Source organism: Tinamus guttatus, unplaced genomic scaffold (assembly GCF_059628265.1).
Source record: "Tinamus guttatus ecotype Peru unplaced genomic scaffold, ASM5962826v1 Tinamus_guttatus_pri_ptg000336l, whole genome shotgun sequence".
In the NCBI taxonomy this organism is placed as follows: Eukaryota; Metazoa; Chordata; class Aves; order Tinamiformes; family Tinamidae; genus Tinamus; species Tinamus guttatus.
Genome location: NW_028288870.1, coordinates 1,120,932 through 1,126,374, shown reverse-complemented (window position 1 = coordinate 1,126,374; position 5,443 = coordinate 1,120,932). Strand labels below are relative to the sequence as shown.

General features: G+C 42.7%; 1 long non-coding RNA gene across 1 annotated transcript; it reads left to right on the top strand.

The window, feature by feature from the left end:
* The first annotated feature begins 2,708 nt into the window (after window positions 1–2,708).
* Window positions 2,709–2,834, top strand: LOC148593738 (uncharacterized). Its single transcript, XR_015913648.1, has 2 exons — window positions 2,709–2,767; window positions 2,803–2,834. It is a non-coding gene; the product is annotated as an uncharacterized LOC148593738 (long non-coding RNA).
* Window positions 2,835–5,443: the final 2,609 nt, after the last annotated feature.

Sequence of the window (5,443 nt, the reverse complement as noted above, 5' to 3'; positions counted from 1 at the left end):
TGTGCTGCAGAATACTGCCAGGATGGAAATCAGAAGCGAATATAGCTGTGAGAAACCTGCACATGTATTTTTAGGTACGCCCGCCCACACACATATGCAGCCTGAATAGCTCATTCCTCTCCTCAGAGCCAGCGAGGGATCCTCCAGCAGGGACACGAGTCCAAGCACGCCTCGAGCTCTGCTCGCTTTGCACCACCGCCCCCCCGCCGCCTTAACTGCTTCCTCTATCATGTCATCGCTTGAAAACTGTTTCTTCTGCGACCTTCTCTTTCCTCACCACCTTCACATTGCTATTCCGTCTCCTTTAGCATCACAGTAATCACCATACCAGATCAAGCCTTAAGTACCTCAGCTCAGCACTCTGCAACAGATGCCTCCCCCAGCAGTGGTAGAAGCCGCAAGAAGCCAGCTATGAGAACAGGCTCCCCTTCACGCTAGCACTCTTCCGTCCCACCCACACATTGACTTAAGCCTTAAATCATCACTTATGATCCCTTCTGCAAAATATACATGGACATAGTATGGGATCACTGCATCCACCTGTGATTACTTGATTTTTGTGACTTACTCACACTTCCACCAAATAAGCAAATCTTTACTTACTGTAAGAGGCAGCTATCATCCAAGGTGCTTTTCACAATTATCACAATAAACAGCTCTTCCAACTTAAATGGATACCCACCACCCAAAATCACCTACCAGAATTAAATATATATAGCTACTGTCCACTCTTTAAAGCATTTTTTCAATCTCCAAATCCCAACTCACCTCTCTTGAGCTGTTGCCCGCTTTCATTCGTGGAAGTATTTGCTTTACTTTTTTCGAATCTGTATTGCCTTGATCGTTTGCATCCTTCCTGAACTTCTTCGTGGTAAAATGCAGAGGGCGAAAACTCCTGCTGTAAGCGTAGGTAGAAAGGTTTGCTAAAATATACTAAAATACCTGATTAGACTGCTAGTCAGATTGTGGAAAACTTTACACCAGAAGCGAACACTCGAGGCTCCCTGAAACCGTGCGACAGGGATTCGGGGATCCAGCGCTCCGCTGTAACATGGAAAACCCTTGTGTGCTCGTGCACGGCATCTTCCTACACAGACTCCCTTCTGGTATTTCTCAGGCACCAGAGGGTTTGCTCCCATTACCAGGACGCAGTAAAAGCGCAGGGTTCTGCTGTTCACCGCTCCTGCTGCGTGACGGAGCAGCACACGAACGCGGCTCCTTCACAGCGCACCCTCCCACAGCAAGAGCAGCCCAAGTGCCAACCCCTGCTCTGCAAGGGGACATGTCACCCCACACGCACACTTTTTGCACAGCGGTTTTCAAAAAGCTTCATTTTAAACAACACTGATTTCACCACGATCTTTTATAATTGAATCAATCTAGTCTTTCTGTAAAGAGTGGGTGCAAGAAACTACCTGATAGAGGATAGGGGGAGGGGGAAGAAAAGCCCACACTATTAGCTGTCTGATATTTATTACTTTTTTAATACAGAGGAGTCACAACAAAATATTCTCTAACAACACACGCAAATGATATCATAACCAATTATTTTAATTTCATCAACATTCATTTTTATGTACATAGTCTTCCTTCTGCAAAAGTGCAATCCAAAAATGTCTCAACACGAAACCTTTATGGACAAAAATATTTTTGAGGACTTTTCTGAACAGTGGCCTTCAACAACATGTTTTTCCTTGGTTATCTGGTACAACAAAATGAAGAGTACACTAAAATAAAGAAACTGGGTTAGATGCCTCCCTTGTAAAAATATTCCCTATTTTCCCAACTAAACTCTTTTATGAATATAGTGCTCACTACTGAACAAATTAACACAAATAGACTACAGAATAGTCTATGGGATTACAGAGCATGGTTGTTTGTAATGACTTTGTAGCATTAGATAGAACAAGAAATTTCAGCCTTCTCACCTTTATGTCAAATTAGACATCAGCATTGGAAAGATGTCCCTTGTGTTAGTCATGGTTATCAAAATTTACTTTTGAATGTCCTACTGATGGATGAATTCATTTACATGTCCAAAATGTTAAGTCTATCTAAATGCAAGCCTCTCCTATGGAAAACATATTTAACTACTGGAAATAAAAGCATCTGCACATGCAACTCCTATAACTATCACCAGGAGTATCGTGCATTTAAGAGGAGTAGAATGAACCTCCAAACCCAGAGGACTATTTTCTGTTTTAAAAAACATGTCTCAGGCACAATTTAATCTGACCACAGGCCAGATTAAAAGGAACACACAGCATCAGACAAACGAAAGGTAAGGAAGAGCAAACTTCAGCCGAACAAGCAAAGCAAGCAGCTCCCTATCTAGGCAAAACATTTCCCTTTTGATACATTTAAAAGCTCATGACTATTTCCATTGCTCATTAACATGGAGAAGAAACAAACTGCAATTTAGTTTAACCTTTTACATTAATGAGCCACAAAGTCCCCAAGGAGGCAACTCTGCCTTTGTACTTACAAAGAAACTTTTATAAAGTCAAAGAAAGGGGCCCACTACTTGACTGGAATATTATGGATGTTACAAAAACAAAAAACAAAACAAAACAAGAAAACCCTGCACTTTGCAGTAACTTGAGACCAGTTGTCAGTCTCAGCAAGAAATAGAGCAAGTGTTTTCTACAAATTAGGGACAATTTACTTTGGAGGGAAAGTTCAAAGGAGTCTTTCTGTAATTCAGCTGGCTTCCATCATGGAACATTTTTACTGTGCTACACGTTCTGAGGGCCTCCAGTTGAGAGATGTGTTTTGCAAGAAAATAAGTATTTCTTCAAGCAGTAACTATGACTCACCTAATATCATAATTAAAAGGGAAAGCTGATTGAGAACTACATTTCTTTTCTTTGATAGATCTGTACATATACATGCTTTTCCCCTCACTTTCCTGGTCTGCTTCTTGGATTTGAATTGAAAATACTGTTCAATCTTTCATATGCTTGTGCTTTTAAAAACTGGATGAATTTCTTTTCTCCACTTCCACTCATTCTCGATTGTCTTATACACACATATAGAGAGGCATCTAAGTACTCAAAGTCCAAAAAAAAAAGAAAAAAAAAGAAAATGAGCAAGTATTTAGGAGAACTCCAGTTCTTAATTCTCCCCTATCATGTACACTGCATGGGGACAACTGTTCATGCCAAATGTGGGAAAAAAAAATGGGTATAGTACACTCCTGTCATCCTGATAGCATATATGGGAATTGATACTCCAGACTCAAGGCATGAATGAGTAGCCCTCAAGTGCAAATACCAGTTACATGTGTTTCTTTTTATTTTTCCCATTACAAGAATTTCATTTTACCATCTGATTTAATAACGCTGGAATAGTCTTTTGTGTATCTATCATTTGTGCATCTATCATTTGCGTATCTGAACTGACTCTCACGGCCCTGGCAGGCAATGCAGCTCCAGACTTTGCTAACCATTCTTAATCCATGAGATTTTTGGAACATACCACAGAAGCTGAAGGGCTCATCTTCCCTGCAGAATTAATTCGAATTATTAATTGATTGTTCTCCGTAAGGCAGACTTTCTCTGCTAGCCACCTCTTCTCCCAGTGGAGCTACGTGTGGGCTGCCCCTCCTAGGGACCGGCGCTAGCAGCGCCAGTTCTGCTGGCCCTGGCGTTGGTGCGACTTGGCCTGCAGCAGCCCTACTGGGACAGTGTCAGAAGTTCTTCCCACAACTGGCCTTAAAAGGGAATCAAGTTTTCCCACAACAGTTGCAAGCAGACCTGTAGGCAACCAAGCAAGCCTGCACAGAAGAAAGCCACTGAAAAGCTTGCAGAAAAAGCCAAGGTTGTGCTCCAGACATAGAAACAAGCCCAGAAACAGTGAGGGGAGCACAGGCTGTCACGCCAGGGGCAGCCAAGACCACTGGCCTGGAGTGCAGCACCAGCGCAGCTGCACGGGACGGACAGTGCAGCCCTCCCCAGGAGGGAAAACCACCAACGTGGGCCGCCCTCAGGATGCTCCCCACGAGTTAACAGCTACTCATGGGGCCAACACGAGCCCTCAGTGCAGCACGAGTAATACCTGAAGAGCGGCTAAGGCTAGAAGGAGCTAATTCTGTGGTAAAGTCAGCCAGGAAATAAAACTGTCACCTTGGCATTCTTCATGCACTCAGAAACATGGATATTCAGTTCAAGTTTTACGGGCACATTAACTTCTTTAGCTTAACAGAGAACATAATTCTTGGTCCAGCACATACATGACCTTTTTGGCTTGTGACTTTTTTTTGTATTCTTTCACAGAGTATGCAAAGTATCAGGGCCATTTTCAAGATCATAATTTCAACAGATACATTCTTTAATACTCCAATTTGGGAAAAACATAATTTGTTTTAAAACAGTGTCTCAAAATTTATGAAGCAACAAGAAATAATCCCAGCTTTTAAAAAGTAGTAAAAACTGTACCTCCTGAGTGGACAGTCACTCCATTATGGAGATGTATTGTGGAGCAAAGCAAAAAACAAACAAACAAAAAACCTCAATTGGCTTGCGAAGCCAAGCAAAAGATTAATGACCTATTTTAAAACTTTCGTTTAGGAAGGGAGAAATCAGAACCAAGAAACAACACTGGCAGAGTCTACAGGGCCAACCCCTGCGATACAAATTCATTGCCTAATGTACAGTCTAATATATACAGCACACAGGCATGTAGAAAGCAATTGCACTAAATTTGCTTTCTTAATTAGTCTCCAAGCTTTTAAATCCTGGACTTACATAATTTTGAAAGACAAGGGTGTAACAATAATTGTTTTAAAAATCAATGCCAAGTTTCATAATAAGTACCTCTCGGGTCTTACAGCACTCACAGCCCAGCTCCTTCTTCACGGTCCTCTTTACAGACCAGCCACACCAGTCTGCAGCAGGCAACAAAGTCTCAGGCCCCACAGACACACACGAACACGTTCCCCTTCGGCCCAGCCTGTTCCTCCCACATATCACAACAAAGTCCTAAAACATCCGTGAGGAAATACCTTTAAATAAAGCATTTTAGGATCTCCAGCCTGTTTTGGTATAAACGAACGAGCCGAGTGCTGCGATCACCGCGGGGCTATTGCCGTGCGGGCCGTCGCGGAGGGGAACGAACACCAAGCGCGCGTGGCAGGAAGACGCTACGCCAAGAAAACTTCATGTCTGACTGCGTTTTCTGGCATAGATTTACATTCACTTGTCACAGTATCTTAGCTTGCCCCATCTTGGAAAACCTAAAAGAAAGCCGGCTAAGGGGACGAACAGATTAGGGCCATTCCTGCTCCCGTTGGAATCAATGTGAAAGACTCAGTTAATTCAACAGTAAGAGGATGACCGCTTTCCAAGGATTTCCCACTTCCACCAATCTAGAGGAACATCACCCTACAAAATTAACCACTTTCCAACGGACATATTTCTCTGTCCTGTATGTCTCCCCACACCTT